The sequence below is a fragment of the Suricata suricatta genome, chromosome 13, assembly GCF_006229205.1.
Source record: "Suricata suricatta isolate VVHF042 chromosome 13, meerkat_22Aug2017_6uvM2_HiC, whole genome shotgun sequence".
Classification (NCBI taxonomy): domain Eukaryota; kingdom Metazoa; phylum Chordata; class Mammalia; order Carnivora; family Herpestidae; genus Suricata; species Suricata suricatta.
Window position 1 is genome coordinate 54,836,616 of NC_043712.1, and position 23,805 is coordinate 54,860,420.

At 34.1% G+C, this 23,805-nt stretch overlaps 1 long non-coding RNA gene across 1 annotated transcript in view; it reads left to right on the top strand.

Annotated features, from left to right (window-relative positions):
* Positions 1-1,132: 1,132 nt before the first annotated feature.
* Positions 1,133-23,805, top strand: part of LOC115275673 — a 49,378-nt gene continuing 26,705 nt past the window's right edge. Inside the window, exon 1 of the long non-coding RNA XR_003901686.1 lies at positions 1,133-1,199. This is a non-coding gene — a long non-coding RNA (uncharacterized LOC115275673). The remainder of the gene's footprint in view (positions 1,200-23,805) is intronic.

Sequence of the window (23,805 nt, forward strand, 5' to 3'; positions counted from 1 at the left end):
GACTCATTAAAATAATTCCTACCAAGATACTTCAAAATTTAACTATGAAATGCATGTGTAATATGTGAATATAGTGGTTGTATGCCTGCTGTTGCTAAATAAAAACTGGAAAACATTTAGAAAAGCATAAATAAGAAATATAGCCTTGAATTTTTATTTTTAATGTACTGTCACATTATCTAAATGGGCAATAAACATGTGATATATTATGCTACTTTTTTTTTATTTCTGACAAAGATTTACCAAGTCTATTGTAAATATAAATCATAAATCTCACCTAACCTTTGGGAGGTTAACATCTATTTATAAAGAAAACACCTCTACTGAAAGCTCACAATTCATAAGTGTACAGGTGGCTATCTTTTCAAAATGTGAATATACCCATGCAACCACAGTCCATAATGAAAGTAAGATATGATTTTCTTACATTTACTTCAAAGTGCAAAATATTTTTAAAGCTATTATAAAATGGTATTTAAAAATTTTCTCTGTTATATTTCTTATCCGGAAAAATTAACTTTTGAAAATTAACCTTATGCTTAAAAAATCAGTGGCAAAATTACTTACTAATTCTGAGAGTTGATCTACAGATTCCATTGGATTTCCTGTGTACACATTAGAACTGTACATTTTTTAAAAACTCATTTTTGGAATCACCCTATGAGACATTTTCACAAAATTTGAGAATGCCATTACTTCCTTAAATCAGATTGAGTTTTAAGAGAGAAGAGCAACTCCAAAGGGATAATATCTTCTAGAAAAAAAAGACTAAGAATGGTCAGAGAAAACTCAAAATTATTTTCATAAAAATACTTATATCATATGAAAGATCTTAAGTTGAAATGAATAAGTATTGAGGCCACAGACATTTATCATTTAGAACCTATCAAAGAAGGTAAGGCATATTTAACATATTAGTACACTTGTTTTTGTAAATGATAATGGTTTGAAAATTTTAAAGGCCTATTGTGAGGAAGTAACAAATTCTCCTACCACAAGTTTACCTTTTCTTGTACTTCCTTTTTCATTCCTTTGCCACTACCACCTTTTCTTGTACCTGCTGTCACTCCATTTGCGTTTGCTTTGTTTTCACCATTGCAGCCTCTGCTCAGGTGATTAAACAGAATGCACACTCTGCACAGAATGCAGGTTTCAAATGCCATGAAAACTGTGAAGAATAAATTAAGAAAACTGCTTAGGTAAGAAGAAAAACGATCTATGTTCATTTTTACATAGGCTTCATGGCCATTGAAATGATCTTTTTTTCTTTCACAATCAGCTGAGAACAGAATGGTTTATTCATTTAGAGAATCATGCCAATGTTTTCTCTTTGAAAATAACTATTAATTTTATTGAAATAATCTTATTTTAACTATTGATGATAACTAACTTGTATAATACCTCAAAAAGCAGAATATTTTCATTTTATAATCAATTCAATAGGAAAGAAACATGAAATGTGTAAAAGGTCCTATTTTTTTCCTTCTTGAGAAGATGAGAATTTTCCAATGAAAGGGTTCTTCTTATGGTCAGAGATCACCTGGAATTGTTGGTTTACCATTTTGTGATGTGCTATATCATTCAGTAACAGATTTTATTTTTTGTTTCATTACTGTCAGCTTGATGATAGGATATTTGTCACACGTTAGGACCATGGGAAATTCTTAGAAGCTAAGAATCCATCTTTTATCATCATCTCTCATCCTTTGGAAGAACTATTTTAAGCCATATTTTATAAAATTCCTTACAAGAGGCCTGGAATATCTAGTCACAGATGGCATGAATCAGCTCCATTACACCTTCTTTATCAATTTTTCATCCTTTGTGCTTCACGTCCTTCACTCTGTCATTCTGCCTTTCTGGAATCACCTACTAAATTAACATCCTGTCCCCAAGTCCCTGCCTCAGGCTCAACATTTAAGGAATCCATCGGAAGATACCTACAAACAAAATATTCGAAAACTCATCAAATTGCTTTTATCCATCAGTGAAAATGACCATAATTTTTTTCTTGAATTTAAGTGATGGATTTTCTGTTGCCAATCATGAATTCCTAAAAATTATTATTTCTTCTATCATATAAGATTTGATTAACAGTAACTTACAATTTAATGTTTTTATTATGTTTTTAGGTTAACTATATGCTGTTACTATTACTATTAACTTACTATTGGGTTATAATAGTTTTGAAATATTTTTAATTTTTCTATGACACTAAAAGAATGTCAAGAATGTAAAATACAATTTAGATATAGAAAATAAAATATTAATAGTTTTAACACATCTCTCTGAATTTTATAATATTAAATAGGTAAGTTTTAGATAAGGAATATAAGTGAGGGGGGGTCCAACTTTGGCTCAGGTCATGATTTCACAATTTGTGGGTTCGAGCCCCCACATCAGGCTTTAAGCTGACAACACAGAGCCTGCTTGGATTTTCTGTCTTCTCTCTTCCCCTCCCCCATTTATGTTTTCTCTCTCTCACACACAAAATAAATAAATAAATAAACAATAAAAAAGAATATAGGTGATGAACATAGTAGAATATCTGGATCAGTTTTGCCAAATGTTAGTTCAATGTAAATTGTATGACAAGCCACAAAAGCCTTTTCTCTTAAAAGAAGAAAAAAAGGTCATCTCTGGGCCCAAAAAACAACTCAGTCAATACATAAACATTACTATATTATATAATAAACAAATTTAAAGTACAAGTAAAATGGTGGCTTAGTGAAAACAAAATATTTATAATATTTACAACCCCAAACTGTAACATTTGTAAATTCAGAGTTGCAAATCATGGGGCGCCTGGGTTAGCCATCTGAATCTTGGTTTCAGCTCAAGACATGATCTCAGGGTTTCATGAGTTTGGTATAGAGCCTGCTGGGAATTCTCTCTCTACTTCTCTATTTACCGCTCCCCCCAAAACACACATACTCTCTCTCCCTCTCTGTCTCTCAAAATAAATAAACTTAAAAATTGTTTAAAAATAAAGAAAAGAGCTTGCAAAACCTAAAAAAGAAAGAATACTCATAAAATATATCAAAAGCTCTTTAGAATAAGATACAATTTTCCAAAATAAATTTTAAAATGTTAAAATTCAAAAGTGATACTTTGCTTAAAAATTAAAGTAATTACAGGTTACATTTTCTTGGGGTGCCTAGGTGGTTCAGTCAGTTGAGCATCTGACTTCAGTTCAGGTCATAATCTTGTGGTTTGTGGGTTGGAACCGGCTTTGGATTCTGTGTCTCCCTCTCGCTCTGTCTCTGTCTTTCTCTCTCTCTCAAAAATAAACATTACGTTTTTTTTAAAAAATAAATTATATTTCCCTGTTGAAGAAACAAAGATTTTTATGTCTCTGTATATGTATTTATAATCATACATCAAGAAATTGGCAATTGTAGGAAACCTGTGATTATGTTTTCATAAATTTTGAGCTTACACTGCCAATATAAAATAAGTGATAACATTCATATGCTAATTAATAGTTAAAATTTAGGAATTTATTCTATAGAGCATAATAAATGATGACAAAATATTTTGTACTATTTGTAAAAGTGAAAATCTGGAAATAGACATGTTTAATAGGTAACATAAAATTAGGAAGTAATGAGTAGAGGTCAAATAAGCTATGTTTTTTGTAAAAATTTTTGAAGATGTGAGAAAGTGGTTGTGTGTGAGTGTGTGTGTGTGTGTTTTATAGAGAGGAAAAGGGCATGCTCACACGGGGGAGGAGATAGGGGAAAGAGGGAAAGAAAGAGAATCTTAAGCAGGATCCACACTCCTCATGGAGCCTGACATGGGCCTCCATCCCATGACCATGGTCCCATGACCTGAACTGAAATCAAGAGTTGGACACTCAACTGACTGGGCCAGCCAGACACCCAAGGAAGTGATTTTTAAATAAAAAGGGAGAGAGAGAAAAGAGAAAATTGTTTTCCAATTTAATGAGACTAGTAGAGACTGCAGACATACAAATTTAAATGCAATCAATGTCTAATTACTTGGAATCTCATGATGAATTTAATTTTATTATGCTTTTTTAGAATTTTTCAAAATGAATATATATAAGATCTCCACAAAAAGTTATTATTAAAAATGAAATACAGCAAAAGAAATTCCCCTTGTTCTATTTCACTTTGTTTGATTTCTGGATTATTTCGTAATTTATGGCTTTTATTTTATCTCTATATATACATGATAATGGAGGAAAGACTTAAAAAAATAGAATCAAAAGCCTTTGTATCTCAAGCAAAAATAGTTATTGGAATCATCAAACTGAGGTGTCTTCTCTCTGGGAAATTTAAATAGCTATAAATATACATTGACATATACAAAGCTTTACTTTGACTGAAAACATAGCATGGATTTCATAAGCTTCTTTTGTAAATAAAGCTTTTCTATTCAAGTTATTTGATTTCCTTTTTCATTTTCTTTCAATCATATAAACAAAAGCTTTTTGTCAAATAATGTCATTCATGCCAGTTTACACTAATCAAATGAGTAATTGATCCTTATGTTACACCACAGGGAGTTTCCTTCTTGGGTTGTGTTTTTTTTTTTTTTTTATAACAGAATTGAGGATCTTGTGAGGCAACTGAATCAACTATAACTGCCTTGTCTCTCATATTAGCTATTTTACATAAATTGTATTTACTTGGGAGCTATAAATGGCATCCTGCTATCTTCATGAAAAAAAATCAACATTTTCAAACTTTTTTACATTCCCAACAGGGAACAGAAATCAAAACATGGATGAATAACTAAGCAGGATGCTTTAAAAACAGTATATTAAGAAAAGATGTCTGTTTTGAAATTTCAGTGTCAGCCTTTTTCTAGTAGAGAACTAAATTCTTCTTTATTTATCATATTACCTGAAAAGCAGGTAAATTATAGGCAATATATTAAATTCCAATTACATTCTCCATCTACTAATGATTTACTGACATTGCTTTATACTATACATCTTCCTAACACCAGAAAAATACTTTTGTTTCTATGTTTACATGCTTATGAATTCTCTACTGCTTTTTAAATTGAAAATGAAACGTGTCAAAATAATTTTGGATATCTAAAAGTAGTTAATATCACATAGGTATCAAAAGTGCTGAACGTAGGGGCACTTGGGGGACTCAGGTTAAGCGTCTGACTTCAGCTCAGGTCATGGGTCATGGTCTCATAGTTCATGAGTTAGAGCTCCGTGTCAGGCTCTGTGCTGACAGCTCAGAGCCTGGAGCTGCTTCAGATTCTGTGTCTCCCTCTCTCTGCCCCTTCCCTGCTTGTGCTCTGCTGCCTCTCAAAAATTAATAAACATTAAAGAAAAAAAAGTTCAAATGGAGTCCCTTGAGCTTCAACTTGAACTCCGATTGTGCTTATACTCCCAGAGCACTTGAGAAGTGCAAGAGATACTGGTTGGTAAGATGGAAAATTGAGCAGGGAAGGGAAACTTCTGAAGATGTCTCTTGGTGATTTTAGCATAAGTCTATGGGTAACATATTGTAAACATCATTGCTGGTTTTGTATGTCATTCCATATACAGAAGCTCATTTCTTCTTGCCCACAACACAGATTATATTTCCTTCTCTTGATATTGCTTGCTAGCTTTTCTTTTCTTTTTTTTCTAATATATAGTAGTTTATTGTCAAATTGGTTTCCATACAACACCCAGTGCTTCTCCCCACAAGTACCTCCCTCCATGACCATCACCCCCTCCCCCGTCCCCCTCCCCCTTCAGTCCTGGGTTCCTTTTCAGAATTCAATAGTCTCTCATGGTTTATGTGTGTCTCTCTCTCCCCAACTCTCTTTCCCCCTTCCCCTCCCTATGGTCCTTGGTTAGGTTTCTCCTGTTAGACCTATGAGTGCAAACATATGGTATCTGTCCTTCTCCGCCTGACTTATTTCACTTAGTATGACACCCTTGAGGTCCATCCACTTTGCTACAAATGACCAGATTTCATTCTTTCTCATTGCCATGTAGTACTTAACCCAAAGAAACTTTTAAGATGACATTCCACCTCCTTGTCAGCACTTGCTATTGTTAGTTTTATTGTATTTTTTTTCAACTATTCTAATGAGCAGGTAGCAGTATCTCATTTTTCCTTCAATTTGCATTTCCCTACTAAGTGATGATGTTGAGTATATTTTCATATGTTTATTGGCCACTCATAACGTATATCCTCTTTGTCAAAATGTCTTTTCATGTTTTTGTAATTTATCTGTTTATATCATTTTACTCTTGATTTTAACATTTATATAGCCTTAGTCATAAATGCAATTTATATATATCTTCTCCCAGTCTTTAGCTTTTCAATCTCTTAACATTGTGGTGGTACAAAACTTTTTAAATTGGGAAGATCCACATTATCATTTTTTTCTTTCATGCATCATATTTTTTGAGACATAATTAGATGCTCTGCTAAATCTAAAGGCACACACATTTTCTTTTATGTTTCATTATTCCAAATGGAGATTCAAGTTTTGCATTTGGAGTGTCAATCGTTTCTACACGTTTTGTTGAAAAGAATATTATTTTTTAATTAAATCTAGTCAACTTTGTGCCTTCATTACAAATCAGGTGACTATATTTGTAGGGTTTTATTTTTGGCCTCTTCTGATTTACTTTTTGAATTTCTATCCTTTCACTAAGGGGTGGATTGCTTCTATTTTTTTCTGTTTTCTTTTGGTAAAATGCTTACATTACCTATGTGAAGGAGAAAATGAAGTGTATTAAAATTTTGAGAGTTTATTTGAGCAAAAGTGAATTCAAAACAGGCAGCACCAAAGTGAAAGGACACAGGTCTGAACCATGACAGGCTTTGAGTTTCCCCTCTGAACTAGAAGGCCTAAGTTTCAGTTTCCCCGAAACTATCAGGCAGTTACACATTACCCAAGGCAGGAGAGAGGACCCTTGTAACACCCAATCAGAAGCGGCCAGCTAACACCCTAAGGGCAGGCCTGTAGATGGAAACCACAGATAGTTACCTGTTGTTTAATACTAGATTAAGCAGTTACTCACCACACGTGGGGGTCCTTGGCCCACCCTGTAATTGGTTATTTTCAAAGAAACACTAAATGTTGTGATTGGGTCGCACCAAAAGTAACGAACACTCTGGACAATGTGTATGGTTAAAATTGTTGCCAATGTTGTTATATGATAATGATTGAATCACTGTACCTATGTCACAATTTCTTGTAACTCCCCCTTCCCAAACCCCGTAAAAACCCTGCTCAGCCCCCGTTTGGGGCTCTCAGCACGGATCCACTGCACTGGAGAAGCCTAAGAGACCAAGCTTAAGCCCATAATAAAAAGCCCTTTGCTTTTGCATGTGTGACTTGGTCTCCCTGGTGGTCTCTGGTCTTCAAAGATATTGCGATCTGGGCATAACAAAAGCAGTAGTACTTAGAAATCGTCCTCCCCTAGGAGCTGAAGAAAGACTTTTGTAGAGATGAGTCAAAAAAACCAAACAAGGAAATTATTTTATTGGCTGCAACTTAAAGCCTAGTTAGCTGATTGTGATTGGTTACCCTTAGGTTTCAATTTCATAACCCTGAAGCAATGACAGGTTTAGATTTTGATTTGCTTCATAGGATGCCATGGCATTAGAGCCACCTCAGTCTAGTGATCTCCATGTTTAATTGTGAGGATCAAAGGAAGTAATACTTGTGAAGAACTTCTGATCAGGGGCTAGCATGTAGTGAATGCGCTTCATGTGTTAGTTTGTCTGTCAAAATATCTGGCCCAAATAAGCAGGCTGTCTCTCCTTTTCAGCAGGCTGTCTCTCTATGTTTCCTTTGTGCTTTGGAATTCAGAGAGGGCTGCTTTCCAGATTGCTAGAGGATAAGTATAAAAGTAATCACATATATGTTAAAAACAAATTATTAGAAAAATATGTTACTTACATTTGTTTTAATTGGCAATGTGGCTAGAAGCTCCTTACAGTATTTCTCAGAAAGCAAGAGTTTCTCAAAGTACAATGTGGGAATTGTTCTTCTAGCAGTTATGGTACATGAAACAATGAGCTTCCACTAGTTTTGCTATACAACATTAAAAAAAAAAAGAAAGAAAGATATAGACCTCATTCCTTTTTTCTGTCTATAGAAAGTGTTTCTTTGGGGATACAGCGTTTGTCATTTAGTTGCATCTGGAGAGAACCCAGTTCTAAACATAACTTGAATGTTCCTTTGAATATAAAATGGCCATTTAATTTACATTTTTTCACGTTTCTGTGTTTCTCAGCACATCAGGTTTCCATTCATCAAAGTAGGACATTTTTTCGTATTGACCATGGCAGAAAACAAGTGTCGCTTCTTCTGTCGCTGTTTCTATTACCTGTCTCTAATCTCTCTTTCGCACAACCCTCAAGCATTATCAGCCTTAGAAGAGAGTAAATTGAAAAATCAAAGACTGATTTTTAAACCTGTGCACAGCTGCACTAAAAACCGAATTCCAAAAAGGGGTCCTCCAGCACTTCTCTGTCATGAGGTTTGGTGATAAAAGCACGCCTGTGAGAGACAAAGGGACTGGAGCTCTCATAGAGTAGACCTCTCTGTTCAGATCAAACACAGACCTCTGGGTGATTGACAAGGGTTCCCACATCCCCTCTGCTCTTTGGCACCCAGCACACCCTGAAGCAAGGCCCTCTGGGTTTTCTGGGCAGCACTTCCTTAGCAAGGATTTTTAGGACATATCAGTGAGTCCACAGTTTGCTCTGTAATGTTAAAAACCTTGGTAAAAAATGATACTGCTAATAACTATTCTCCTTCATTATTCCAGAAAATTAATTTATGTACAGTTAACAGCAAACAAGCACTATCTTCCATTATTCATATGAAGAATTTCTTAAGTTTTCTTATTAAGAATTTTCACATGGGAGCCCCTGGGTGGCTCAGTCAGTTAGGTGTCCACCTCTTGATTTCTACTCTGGTCATGATCTCAGTTGTGAGATGGAGCCTGGAGTGGGGCTCCATGCTGGGCACTTGGACCCTGGTTCCCACACACGTTCTCTCTTTCAAAAAAAAAAAAGAATTTTCACATGTATGTATGGAAGAGAACACTTAAAAATAATATATCTGTGAACATTATTTTCTAATATTCATGGTTCCATTATTGAAAATACCAGTGAAAGAAGTCTCTAGAATATGGAATTAGTAACTCAGGTTTCAAAAGGTTAGAAATATTTATATAATCTCTTACAGGGCATATGATATTTATTTATTGTGATACAGAAAAACACCTTAGGTTGCACATGTAAATGTGCCACATGGCATTTAGAAACTGAGAATGTGTGAAAGTAAGTGCACTACAGGAGATGTGGGTAAGAGCATTTTGAAGACTAAATAATACAAAAAACAGTGTCTTTTTTTTTTTGGACACTAGATTATTTTTGAAATAAAACACCACATGAAAGAATGAATACCTCAAAGCAATTTTTCTTTTTATGAAAGGGAAAGAATCTCAAGCACGCTCGACACTCAGTGTGGAGCCCAACACAGAGCTCAATCCCATGACCCCAGGATCATGACCTCAGATGAATTCAAGAGCTATCCAGGTGCCCCTCGAAGCAATTTCTCAAGACACTTTAACTGAGGTATAATTAATGTACAAAAAGCTGTTTGTATTTAATGTGCACAACTTCATGAGTTTAGAGCAAGGTGCACATATGTGAAATCATCACAGTCTAAGTCATCAACATATCTATAGAGTCCAAAAGTTCCCTCCCACTCTGAAAGCAATTTTTGGATACATGGTGGGCATTTTAGATATACTCTTTCCTTGCGTATTAACATATATGCACACAGTACATGACCATTACATGGATCTGTAATATAATTTACCTAACTAATGTACCTAATATGTTGACAACTGCAATTAATAATAAACTAAGGGACAAAAGTCAAGATGAATAATTTCAAAAGGTTTCTTAAAGGGTTAAGATACCAGTATTTACTTTTATTAATTACCTGTGTTCCATGAACTCTGAGTGTGATGATAAAAGAAAGAGAAGACTAACATTGCTTTTTCAGGAAAAAAATTACCATATAAATTACATATATTTATGTTATTTTCTCTGTTGAATTGAAGTGTGTCTTTTAAAGTCATATTTTGAGGGGTGTCTGGGTGACTCAGTTGGTTGAGTGTCTGACTTCGGTTCAGGTCATGATCTCACAGTTCGTGGGTTTGAGCCTCACCTTTGGCTCTGTGCTGACAGTTCAGAGCCTGGAGCTGCTTCCAATTCTGTGTGTCCTTCTCTCTACCCCTCCCCTGCTCATGATCTATCTTTCTCTGTCTCTCAAAAGTAAATAAATGTTAAGAAAATAAATAAAATGATATGTTGAAAGATGCCTGAGTGGCTCCTCCAGTTAAGCATCTGACTCTTGATTTCCACTCAGGTTATTATCTCATGGTTGGTGAGTTTGAACCCCACCACCAGCCCTGCACTGACAATGAGGAGCATGCTTGGGACGGGACTCTCTCTCTCTCTCTCTCTCTCTGCTCCTCCCCTACTCTCTTTCTGCCCAAAATAAATACATACGTACATATACACATACACATATAAATAAATAAAATGATATGTTGAAGTCCTAATCTCTGCATCTATGAAAATGTTTTTACTTGGAATTAGGATATTTGCAAGTGTAATCAACATGAGGCCATGTTGCACTAGTGTGATCTCTAAATCCAAACACTAGTATCCATGTAAGAGATACAGGCACGCATATGAAGATAAACAGATAATGTAGTGATGTATCTTTAAGTCAAGGAATGTCAACTATTGCCAGCAACTACCAAAAGCTAGGAGAAATGCATAGAACAGATTCTCCCTCAGAGAACACCTTGCTTGAAATTTTCTGGTTCCCAGAACTGTGAGAGAATAGATTTCTGTTGTGTTAAGCCATCTAGTATGTGGGATGTTGTTATGGAAACCTGTGGAAACTAATCTACTGCTTTTTAACTAATATACTTTAGAAATAGAATCTACCAAACATAATTAAGAAAATTAAAAGTAACTGAAATTACAGAATCCAGAGGGAACTGTAGCATTTATCTATCATTATTATCTTTTGTTAATATATTCTTTAATTTTATATAGGTTTTATATTCTTTGGCTCATTATATGTTTTATATGTCTACCAAATTTGTAGTAGTCAAATTTATTACTAATTTCCTTTGCAATTTATTGATATTTGTACAATAAAAAGGACTTTCTCATTATATAAATCTATATTATATATATGCCAATATATAATACAAATTTCCCAATATATAATTCACTTAAATACTCTTACTGTTTCATTTTTATATTTAAATATTACATCTCTTTCCTCTCTCCCATTTCTCTTCCTTCCTTTCTTCCTCCCCTCCCTCCTTCTTTGCTTCCTCACTTTCTGTGGTATAATGAGAAAAGCCGAGCTTTAGGATTCAAACAACTAGAAAAATGTCTCAGTATTACCTATAATATTGTATCTTTTCTCAAATAATTTAAACTACCACCTTTATTATACATTACACTATATATGCCAATGATTTCCTTTGTGCTTTCTATTCTGTTTCACTGATCTTCCTTTCTGTTCCTTTGCAAAAGACTGTCAGATTCATTTTAATATAAATATGTATTATTTACATATTTGGAGTCTTTAGCTTACACATTGTCACCTTTTCTGGTTCAGATGTTCTGTTATTCCAACGTGTTATATTTCAAATAAAATTTAGAACTGCTTTTTATAAAAGCCATTATTAACTTTAATAATATATTTAGCTTAATCAGAAAAATAGCAATGGCAATTATTATAAGATATTTCAGCACACATGTTCTTAAATGTGTATGATCTATATATGTTTGTTTTTATTTTTGTTGTTTTTTTTTTTTTGAGAGAGAGAGAAAGAAAGTGTGAAAGGTTGGCCCAGGGACAGGGAGAGAGATGGAGAGAATCTCAATCAGCTACACTTTGTCAACCAAGAGCCCACTCACCGCTTATTTCATGAACAGTGAGATTATGACCTGAGCTGAAATCGAGCATTGATGTTTAACTGACTGAGCCATGCTTAGCTCTTAGCAAGAACGATATATCTTGTTCTTAGCAGGAAAAATTAAACAAGGGAAAGTTAATGGTTTATACAGTCATATATAATTTCGTTCCAATCTCACTCTCTAGTTAACTGAACAGTTAACTTGTTTTCTCTATGAATGCATCATCCAACCTGCACCTACTCCAGTCATGTCAACACAGCCTCCTATCACTCCACACAGGTGAGCTGTGATAACTACTGTTGGGGCCCAGCAGGCCAAAGAACCTCCTCCCGCAGAGGGACCGTTGATGGCACTGCCTCCGGGACACAGGAGAGTGACCATTGATGGCCAGGCCTCCGGGACACAGGAGAATCTATATAAGTGACCATTGATGGCTATGCCTCCGGGGCGCAGGAGAAAAAATCTGGGAAGTTGTGGAACAAGTCGACAACATTTGGCCTCCAGGGCTGCATATGTGGCTTCTATTTAACCTGTCTATGATTTTTCTTGTTGCTTTACAAAAGCAAAAAGGCATATACTTTGAAGTTTTGAATCAACTTGGGTCAGTTAGTGGCACCAGCTTTCCCTTACATTATTGCTGTCCCCAGCTCATTGCCTGCTGTTGGGGCAAACACAATCCTCTGTCTAAAATTAACTCCTTGAATGATAAGCATCTTGCCCAGACATAACTGCTAAAGGGCCTTGAAGAAAAAAAGATTCTTTGAGAGACAGACTCCTTCATTCCTGTTTTTTTTACTTCTGTTCTCACGGCTGTTCTCTCTTCTGTGATAAAAAATGATCCTTCCCAGAGCATGTTTTTACCTTTTCAAGGACCATAAACTATGTAACCATTAAAGAAAAAATGTAATCCCCTATGGCATTAAAGACACTGACTTTCTTAGTAAAGTGTGGCTTTACCACCATTCATGTTGTCTGGCTTCTTTCTTTCCTATAGATAGTTCGCTGACCCCAACCACCTACTCAGGGACCGTTTGACTGGGGGTACGTGGGCTGGTCCCCCGTCCTCCAGAAATTACCAAATGTCTTTCTTCCCCCTCAAAACTATCTACATAATTGTTATCATAAATTTTCTAAAAATTTAAATAGTTTACATTTTTTCACTTACAACCACAGTTAAATATCTGACCAGTACCAGTATTCCGAATACAGATTTACAAAATCTTTCAAATTCTTGTTTTCTTAAACATTTCAATTTTGTTTATTTTCGATTTTTCACTAGTATTAACAACACTGCAATAAATATTCTTGTAGACAAGAATGTCTTACTGGACATCCTTATTTTTTTCTTTTTAAATAATTTTTATTTAAATTTTAATTAATCAACAATATCATTTACATTTTAAAATTCCTTTCCTAATTTGGTGAAGGTACCTTCTTATAGCTTGTTTCGATTGCATTGCTCTGTTGTTCATTTTGTTTCCATTTCTTGGAACAATGCAACAATAAATATGATTTTATTTAACTACTTTATAATTAATAAATATACAAAGTAGACTAGCTGAATGATCTCTACTTTTGAAATATATTTCCATTTTTGAGATATTGCAATGTAACTCTAATTTGCCTTTATATACTCTTTAAATGGAGGATCTGGGGCACCTGTGTGGCTCGGTCGGTTAAGCGTCTGGCTTCCCGCTTCAGCTCAGGTCATGATCTCATGATTCCTGGGTTCGATCCCCATGTCAGGCTCTGTGCTGACAGCTAGCTCAGAGCCTGGAGCCTGCTTCAGATTCTGTGCCTCCCTCTCTCTCTGATCCTCCCCTGCTTGCACTGTCTCTCTCTGTCTCTCAAAAATAAATTGAAAACATTAAAAATTAAAAAAAAACAAATGGAGGATATATTCATTTCTTATCAATTTTATATACATTTTCCTTTTTGTAATATCAATTCATCTCTGCCTTTTTTTCTCATTTTCATTATTCATTTATCTTATTAATTTCCTAAGTAATTTGCATATTATAGAAATTTTGTCTGCTGTGATACAATATTTTGTTCTGTTTTTGTTCATTGACATTATATCTCTTGTCATCAAATATCTATTTTAATAGCTTCTCAATATTTAGTCATGATTAGGAAAGACTACAGTGTCTAAAATTTCCTTGTAATATCTTCATGCTTTTTTAAGAATATTTAAATATTTTATTCATCTGGATTTTAGTTTTGACTATGATGAAGACTTAGAATTCATTTTTCTCCCTTCCTGTTGAATATCATATATCTGCTACTTTTTATTAAAATGTCTATAATTTTCTGCTGAATTAAACTTGCTCTATTCCTCTACTAATATGTCATAATTGGAAATTTAGTTCTGGCTTCTCTATTCTATTTCATTGACTTGTATATGCTTACACCAGTAAGAAATTAATTTGATTCGTATCTACTCTCTATATTTTAATATCTTTTTATTAAAAATATTTTTAGGGTGCCTGGGTGGCTCAGTCAGTTAACGTCTGTCTTCAGCTTAGGTCATGATCTCACAGTTCATGAGTTTGAGTCCCACGTCAGGCTCTGTGCCGGCAGCTCAGAGCCTGGAGCCTGCTTCTGATTCTGGGTCTCCCTCTCTCTGCCATTCCCTTGCTTGCACTCTGTCTATCTCTCTCAAAAAATAAATAAACATTAAAAACATTTTAAAAATATGTTTTTATAAGTAGGCTCCATGTCCAACATGAGGCTTGAACTCCCAACCCTGAGATCAAGAGTCACATGCTCTACTAACTGAGTGGGCCAGATGCTCCTATATTTTAATATATTTTTAAGGAAATTCTTCCATAAATGGTTTAAATAGCATTGTCCTTTATACTTATTTATCCCCAATTTTTGTTGCAGATCCTTCTGCTACACTCTACCACTTTCCCTTCGTCCAACTTTAATTCCAGTATCATCTACATTAGATGGTCCTTGGGAATTTAAACTTAGCTGTCACTGTCAGACCCTAGACAAAGTCAAGGTCTTGTCCAAGTTTTTTTCCAATTTCAGCTCTTGGTGTTTTACAATGCTCACAGCCTGTTCGACCCTAGTTTTATGCAGTACTTAAATAGTGCCGCCCAGATCCATTCTCAAAGAATAAGGGAATAAAGATGTTTTTATACTCAAAGAATAAGGGTTTTATATAGAATAAAGATGATTTGCTCACAGAATAAAGATGGTTTTATACTTAAAGAATAAGAGACTAAAGATAGTTTTATATCTCAGGATTTCATTCATGAATACAAACTAAAACAATATCTAAGATCATTTTATTTAATTCCATGAAAATCTCAAGGTCCATCAAACGCTCATATTAATTGAGAACTTGCATTTTTATAATGATACCCAAATATTTTCTGTATTTAACTTTATTTTTGAAATAATTAATTTACTGAGAAGCATCTAGACTAAGAATATTGATATGCTTTTTTTCAAAGACTCCATAAAATACAAAGTTGTATTGTATTTTGGGTATATTGTAAAGTTTGGGTATTCTGTTGAAGGTTATAGTTTGTATTCTAAACCAGAAAGCTATATATGGGGTTATTTACCCCATGGCCAGTAAGCATGGACCTGTGAGCCACGGGACAGTAGAATTGGCTTTTTTTCGGCTAATAACCCATTTCTTCATTGTTTCTTCTCTTCATGAATCTTTGGACTTTGTTCTTCCAGAGGCTTTATACTCAGGAAGATGTTTAATTAGAAGACAAAACAATGGTTCCATAAAACTTAATGTTGAGGTCTGGTCCTCATATCACTGAACAAACTGGGCACAATGTAGGTTACCGCATTATCTGGGATAATGAATTATTATCAAGGGATGTGGTATTGGGAGTAGGAATATACCTCGAATCTAGGGAAATATTTGTGATAACTCTGAGTACTGCCATAACCAGTGGTAAAAATTCATAAACAACTACAGTTCGTCTAAGCAAGACCCTCCGCACTCAGATATTTCATATGTAATAATATGAGTTGCACCATCAGTAAAAAATCACTGATTGGTGGAAGGAGCTATTTCAGAATTTAGGGCACAGGAAATAAGCAGTAAGAGACCATTATAAATAAGATGATGACAAAGTACAAAAAATAAAGAATATCTATCTATCTATCTATCTATCTATCTATCCATCCATTATTTTTTACCTTGCTGGATCTATATAAATTTTGTAATATAAAACAATTATCTTTTTTCCTGTTGTTCTTTTCACCAGTTAATTTATATAAAAATTGTTATTGGGGACTAATTATATAACTCATCCTTTAAATTTTAGAATATGTCATGGGGGATTGTAGTTAACCAAAAGTAGAATGACTCACATGAAAGAACTACAAAGAGTGATAAAACTTTGCTCATTCATTTTTGGGAGAGATTGAGCAATTTCTTTTTCTTGAGCAAAAGGTGCATTATGTTGTTTCTATTGTTATTATCATGTTAAAATTTTGGGATAAGTAGATTAGTATATTTAAATGTGTAGACAATGTCTATACTGTATTTCATGCAATCAATTGACATTTGGTACTCATTTCTACTTCTTTCTAGTAAGCTTTCACATAGAGCAGAGACTTAATAGGTAAAACAAATTACCTCTTGTAAAGGTTGTGGAAACTTGACTGTTGGGAGAATAGTTTCAGTGTCAAGAGCAGCTAGACCTAAAGATGGTATAACCTAAGTCAGTTGCACAAGGCAATAGAATCATGCATAGCCTCCTGAGTCTCACCTCTATCCTACCCTTTTCCTTAATTACTTCCCTGAATTAAATCCCATATCCTTCAACATGCAAAAAGTTATTTTTCTTTTTGTTTGATTGTTTGCTTTTGCAATGATATAGACTCATAGGAGATACATTAGGGAAAGGAAGATTAAAAAATAAATATTGACAAAATATTTTAACTCATTAGAGGAAGATAAGGGGAAGAATTCAATGGTAATGGAAGGAGAAAAATGTATCTTGTGAAGGAAATAGTTGACATACTGCTTACAAATAAAGGTAAAACTCTGTACATCTTACTAAAAGTGCTAGAGAAAGAAGAGAAGCTATCAAGTGAATTAAAATTGGTAAATCTTGGGGCACCTGGGTGGTTCAGTTGGCTGAGCATCTGACTTCAGTTCAGGTCATGACCTAGTGGTTTGTGAGTTCAAGCCCCACATTGGGCTTGCTGCAGTCAACACAGAGCCCGCTCTGAATCGTCTGTCCCTCTTTCTCTTTGTCCCTCCCCCACTTGTGTTCTCTCTCTCTCTCTTTCTCTCTCTCTCTTTTTCTCTATCTCTCAAAAATAAATGAACAGTAAAAAACTGGTAAATCTCAAATTTATTTATTATTTATAGAAAAAGTTCATCTCATATCAATGCATAAAAGGCAGTTTATACATTAATATACAATCCCTATTTAAATTTAAATTTAAATAGGATTTCCTATTTAAAAATTAGTTGTAATTTTTTTCTCTGAACCTTTGTGATATAAATCATTTTAAAAACCTCCTTCCAGTTTTACAACCCTGGATTGCTTTTCTCAAGTACTGAGGGATGTCTCCTTGAAATATAATAATCCAAGAAGACAGTCTCCCTATCTCAGGGTTCCGATGGGAGGGTAGGTTCCTAACTTTGGCAGTTGCCTTGTTACAAGCTGTAAAATGACCTCCAATTGTGAAGTTTGCTCTTCTTTTGGCAAAGACCAATTGAGAAACACAGATGGCCTATGATCCTCCTACTGCAGCTATTAACAATATCCCATAGGGCACTGGGGTGACTCAGTCAGTGAGAGTTCCACTTTAAAGTTTATTTACTTATTTATTTTTGTTTTTGAGAGAAAGGGAGAGATTACATGCAGAAGGGGCAGAGAGGAGGGAAAGAGAGAGTCTCAAGCAGACTATACACTATGAGCTTGGGACTTAAACTCACATAACTGTGAGATCATGGCTTCAATCAAAATCAAGAGTCCAACACTTAACAACTGAGCCACCCCAAGTGCCCCTGAGTGTCCCACTCTTGATTTCATCTCAGGTACTGATCTCAGGCTCATGGGATCAAGCCCTGTGTTGGGTTTTGCACTGAGCATGGAACCTGTTTAAGATTATTTCTCTCTTTCCCTCTACCCAGTTCCCCCCACCCTCTCTCTCTTTCTCCCTCTCATAGGAAAAAAAAAACAAACATTCTTGGGCTTCATTTCGATAGACTTCAACTCAACTTGTATTCTGGGTTCTCTGCCCTATTACAATACTTTTGAATAAAGTCTTTTTGCTTCCTTTTTGCTTTGACAGACAATATTTATTAACAGATATTAATGCTAATTACAGAGTTATAGATGTTCCATTCCTAAACATTATGGAAATGAGTTAAAAGAAAATTTATTATAATTCTTCCTTCTATGTTCTGTGTATTCTTAGAAAAATATTGAAAGCTTTTGTTTATTTGTTTGTTTGTTTGCTTGTCCATTATTTACTCTACACTTTTTATAGTACATTGAATGAGCTGGTCTTGATAAAATATGAGCTAAAGCAAACTTATTCAGTTTTACAGTTGATCCTTTTAACTTGTCCCTTTGTCTTGCTTTTTTTTTCAACATCTGGATGAAATCTTGAGCTTTTGCAATAAGTCTCAAGTAATAAACAAACCCAGCTTACTCTCAAAATATCTTACTCTCTCCTTCATCCAAGCTAATGCTACTTTAGGTTGGAAAGTTGCTAGTAAGTGCAAAAGAAAGAATGACCCGTCTCTTCTCTTGTCCTTTTTCCTTCCTTCACTCTTGCAAGCTGCTGTCTGTGGCCCCTCTGGGGATAGGCCTAACGGGAAAGGCTCTATAAGACTAGAGGAGATGCAGTCTGGCAGATCCTGGGCACCAAAGAAGATGCTTTCTCTTACAAGGTACTGTTTTGGGTTCCTCATAAAATCTCTTTTTTGGGCACTTACTTCCCTGATAATGCCAATGCTTCTTTATCTTTAGCTTATGACTTCTTCCTTATCGTCTTTGTCTTCTAGTATTCTGTTCCTCTCAAAGCATTTTTTTTTGATGGTGAATCCTTGTAAAATAACTCATATCCATATCCCTTCTTCAGTGTCTAAATCAAGTTCATATAAGGCATGCAATTGTTCTTGCACAACCATACTTGAAACATGTAGGTAGTTCTCAAGGTAACTAACTTCCTTTCCTTTATGGCCAGCCAGCATCTTAATTTCAAAGTATTTACTTGTAAATTAATATCAAACCCTAAATGCATATTAAACTGTTAGAAGAATGAAACTGTTTCTCGGGTTTAGGCTTGCTTCTGATACTCTGTCAGTATAAGTATGGATTTTGGTAAGTAAATGGGTAGATAGATAATATTCTATATCTTTAAATTTTCCTATTTTATTAACTTAGCAACAAAATGTAAATCACTTTCTTTACTATTTTATATCTTCCAGTTTGTTTTGGCATTTACCCCAAGTTTTATACATGTAATATTATTTCACTAAGACAAACATGCAATCATCCATTTTCCTTTTATCATTGAGTATCCACTATTGTTATATTTGATATAATTGCTGTTTGTAATGTTATTGAATGCTACTTACTCTGTTTTTAACTTTAAATGATATCACTACATTTACCTCTTCTCTGCCTTTTGTTTTTTTCTCACTAAACCTTTATCTATTGTTTCACTTCCCAATATTACATTTCACTCTCTCATTATGAACCTTTAGATCCTAGGGAACCAGGATTGGGGTTTTGTTAACCAAGCCAAGCACATCTGAGATTTTTCTGTTGCTCATGCACATGCACAACATTGTTGAAGCATAAGTGAAACTTGGATTATAGTTTTTTTACCATCTGTATTTATAATTATCCTTTGGTGATTTTGCCTTGAATGTTCAACAGAAGTCTATTGGTCAAATCAAGCAATTTTTCTTTTTTTTCTACTTAGCCAATTTGAGTGTCCTTGGTTGTTTATAGATTTTTTTCCCTTTGTGCCTGAACTTCAATGTCTTAATTAAAAGGTGTTTTGGCATTCTTTAGTGTAACATTATTTTGGTCAACCTTTAAAAAATTCTATCTTAAGTTATTTTGTATAGTATCGTTGTTGTCTTTTATGACCATTACATATCTAAATATTTGCTCTCTAAAGTTTGTCTCACATACTATGATTAATAGGCTCTATTTGAGCTCATGTATTTCTGCTGTTCAATTTCATTGGTATTGAAAAGTAAGACTGCAAGTTGATTATTAAGTCTCTCCACTTTGCTTTCTTTGTATGGCATTAGTTTATGTAAAAGAGAGTTATTAGAAACTCATAGTAGAGTATAATATATAATAAACTCCAATTCTAATTTTTTTTAATGAAGAAAAGAAATCCAAATTACATTTTAAATTTTAAGATTTCACCCACATGCATTTTCTATCTATATAAAACTAATCCAATAAAATATTTCTTAACATATCACTTTTTATATTCACTATTTAAAATTGAAGTGGAAGTGAGAAATTAACTAGATATGTTATAATAGTTACCTTACTTTTTCTGAATTCTTTTATGGCCCAGAACCAAATATGATCTCTATTTACAGGGATTAGTTCATGGAATATATTTTATTACTTTTAATTTAGATTTATCTTTCAGAAAACATTGAGATTTTCATTAAGTGAAAACTCAAGGATTATGCAAATACAGAGGCCATGTAGAAGATAAATGAGAGTAGACAAGAAACTGAAAAACAAAAATTGCCTAGTTAGAGATATATTATAACTACTCAACAGCATACCATTAAAATAAATCCTAGGTAGGCCTTAAGTAAAGTCAAAAATGTTTGCTATTTCATGATTGCTATAATGTTCAGAGCTTATTTAAGTCCTTTTAAATTTCAAAAATAGGGGTGCCTGAGTGGTTCAGTCCATTGAGCATCCAATGATCCCAAGGTCGTGGAATCAAGCCCCATGAGATTCTCTGTCTCTCTGTGTCTATTTCTGCTCCACCCCTACTTGTGCTCCTGCTCTGTCTCTAAAATTAAAAAAAAAAATCAAAGCTAGTTGCATTCTTCTGTAGTTTAGTATGAAAATCATGTTGGTGCTCTAACATACATATGAAGAATTTAGAATGTTTGGTGGCAAGACATTTTCTCCAAATTTCATCCAAATAACAGGGACACTTCTTGTCCACAATGAGCCCTATGTGGAATATTGGGAAGTCTGTCACTGGGTGAAAGGATTTATAAAGCAATAAGTAAAAAGAAGAAAATGTTTTAATATTATTCAGCATTTACCAATATCTTATATACCCAAAGCTTTACTTTGACCTATAGAAAGAGGTTGAAAGACCTACAAATGACAATTTGTTAGGAACTGAAACAAGAAAACATTAATCCCAATAACTAGGAAATATATACTAATTTGTGGTTCCAAAATATTGCCTTCATAGTTCATTTGTATAAGTTATTAGAAACTCTCTACTCCAGAAGAAGTAGGTTTCTTATAATGTGCTTCTCAGACACATATGAGTTGAAACCAAGAAGCCAAATAGATTGATCAAAATTCGAAAACTAATATGTATTGTGGCTCCAAGTAGAAATTAGTGTTTTAGTGATGGCTCTTCCACTAAAGTATACTATCTTGCTAGTATATTTCAGATTTGATCATTTTAATCACTTATTCTAGATAAAATCTAATATACTACAATGAATAACATTTCATTTTTTAATAATATTTAAGTACAGAAATCTATAATGAAGAATTTATTTCTCAGGGAATTCTGTACATAGATATGTCTTTAAGTTCAACTAATACAAAGTTAAGTTACAGGGAAATTAGCCAAAAAATAAGTGAAAAATAATTTGCTAAGAGATCAATAGTTTAAAGCCATGGGGAAAAAATTCTAACTATGACTATATATGTTAAAGCCAAATGCAATAAAGTCAAATTTTATTTTAAAACTTTCATAGAACCAGAACAAATTAAAGCAATAAAAAGATGCATTCTGAAAGTGAAATTTTTAATGTGGTTTGGGAAATATTCAAAATTTGAACACCAAATTCTATATGTTCTATTATTATCTTTATTTCATGGAAATAAGTGACTAGAGGACTCTTCAATTTTATGGAGAGAAATTTCAGAGCAAATAGACAATTTTGAGGACTGTCATGTAACATAGAAAATAAAGTACATGAATATGTTCCTTAGGCCTGCATTGAATGATAGGCATTTGATTTTTACTTTTTACTTATTTTACAAAGTTATTAATGTTTATTTATTTTTGACAGAGTGAGAGAGAGATACAGAGTACAGCAGTAGAGGGGCATAGAGAGAGGGGGACACAGAATCCAAAGCCAGACCTTTGATTTTGTTACTTTTCTATTTTATTATAAAGTAGGTTTTGCCTTAAATTAGTCTTAGAGCCAAAAAACAGAATGAAAATGTTGTGCATTTCATATTTGTTCTTTATCAGTATCTTCCATAAAATATAATGGTGGTTGAAAAATCCATATTTTTGCAGTGAAAAGGAACATAATATGCATATGCCACCCCAAAATGTATCATTTTGGCACATGAATTAATGTGAGCTGAAAGCAATCAAGACCTAGCAAATTCAAGAAAGCTTTTTCCTCTCCCTTAACTATCTAAAATAATCTAGAATGGGGCACTGGCCCAGAAAGAGAGCTATTACCAGAAATAAAATTTTAGCTGAATGACCTCTCTGTATGGCAAGGCCAACACTGAATTACGCTCTTCGTACTGTTCTGTGGATTACCACGTACCCCTTTGATGTCCCAGCTCCTATCCAACTCCTTAGCTTAGGATCCCATATAAGCTTCACCTGCCTGACTTGTCCTTGGATCTCATATTTTTACAGGGCTCCCACACATAAAAAATTAAGTTCGTTTTTCTCAGTTAATCTGTCTCCTGTCAATGTAATTATTAGGCCAGCCAAAGAACCTAGAAGTGTGGGATTTTTTTTTTCTTTTTCTATAGTGGTTTAGTGTGACAAACTCAATCCAGAATGAATGTGGGACACAAACTATGTTCTTTCGCCCCTTGCACCACAGTCACTAATAAAGTATATCTAAATATTTTGTTGCTGATACATGATATCAAGCTGTTCACTAGCCAATAACTGTGTGATCAAAACTGCTACCTGAGGTTAAAAAATAATGTATCAAAGTAAGCATCTCTAAGTCAAGAATGTGGACTTGTATGTAACAACTGTATTAAGTTTTTCAAAAAGTGTTATTCTTGCAGAAATACTTTCAAAACAATTTCAGATGACTGTGTTTAATGCATTAGAAGGAAGGAAGGAAGAGTAATTTCCTTCTAGTTAAACTGATTTTTTTCAGTACTCTTTCATCAAAATATAAGGGAGATGGGTTGGAGGAATGAGCAAAATGGGTAAAAGGAAGTGAGAGGTACAGACTTTCAGTTATGAAATTAATAAGGCACAGCTGAAAGGTACAGCATAGGGAATATAGTCACTGGCATTATTATAGTATTATATGGTGACAGAGAGTAGCTAAATTTATGGTGAGCATAGCATAATAGAATTGTCTAATTACTGTGTTATGCATGTAAAATTCATGTAAAATTGTGTGGCAGTTATACTTCAAAAAATAGTCTCTATTAAACTTTTTATTTACTTTTTTTAAAGAGAGGGAGCATGTGAGCAGGGGAGAGAGGCAGAGAGAGAAGAGAATCTTAAGCAAACTCCACACTCAGTGTGGAGCCCAATGCGGGGATCAATCATAGACCCTGGTATCATGACCTGAGCTGAAATCAAGAGTCAAACACCCAACTGAATGAGCCACCATTTGCCCTTATAGTTAAACTTTTAAAGAAAGTACTTGTAGGAC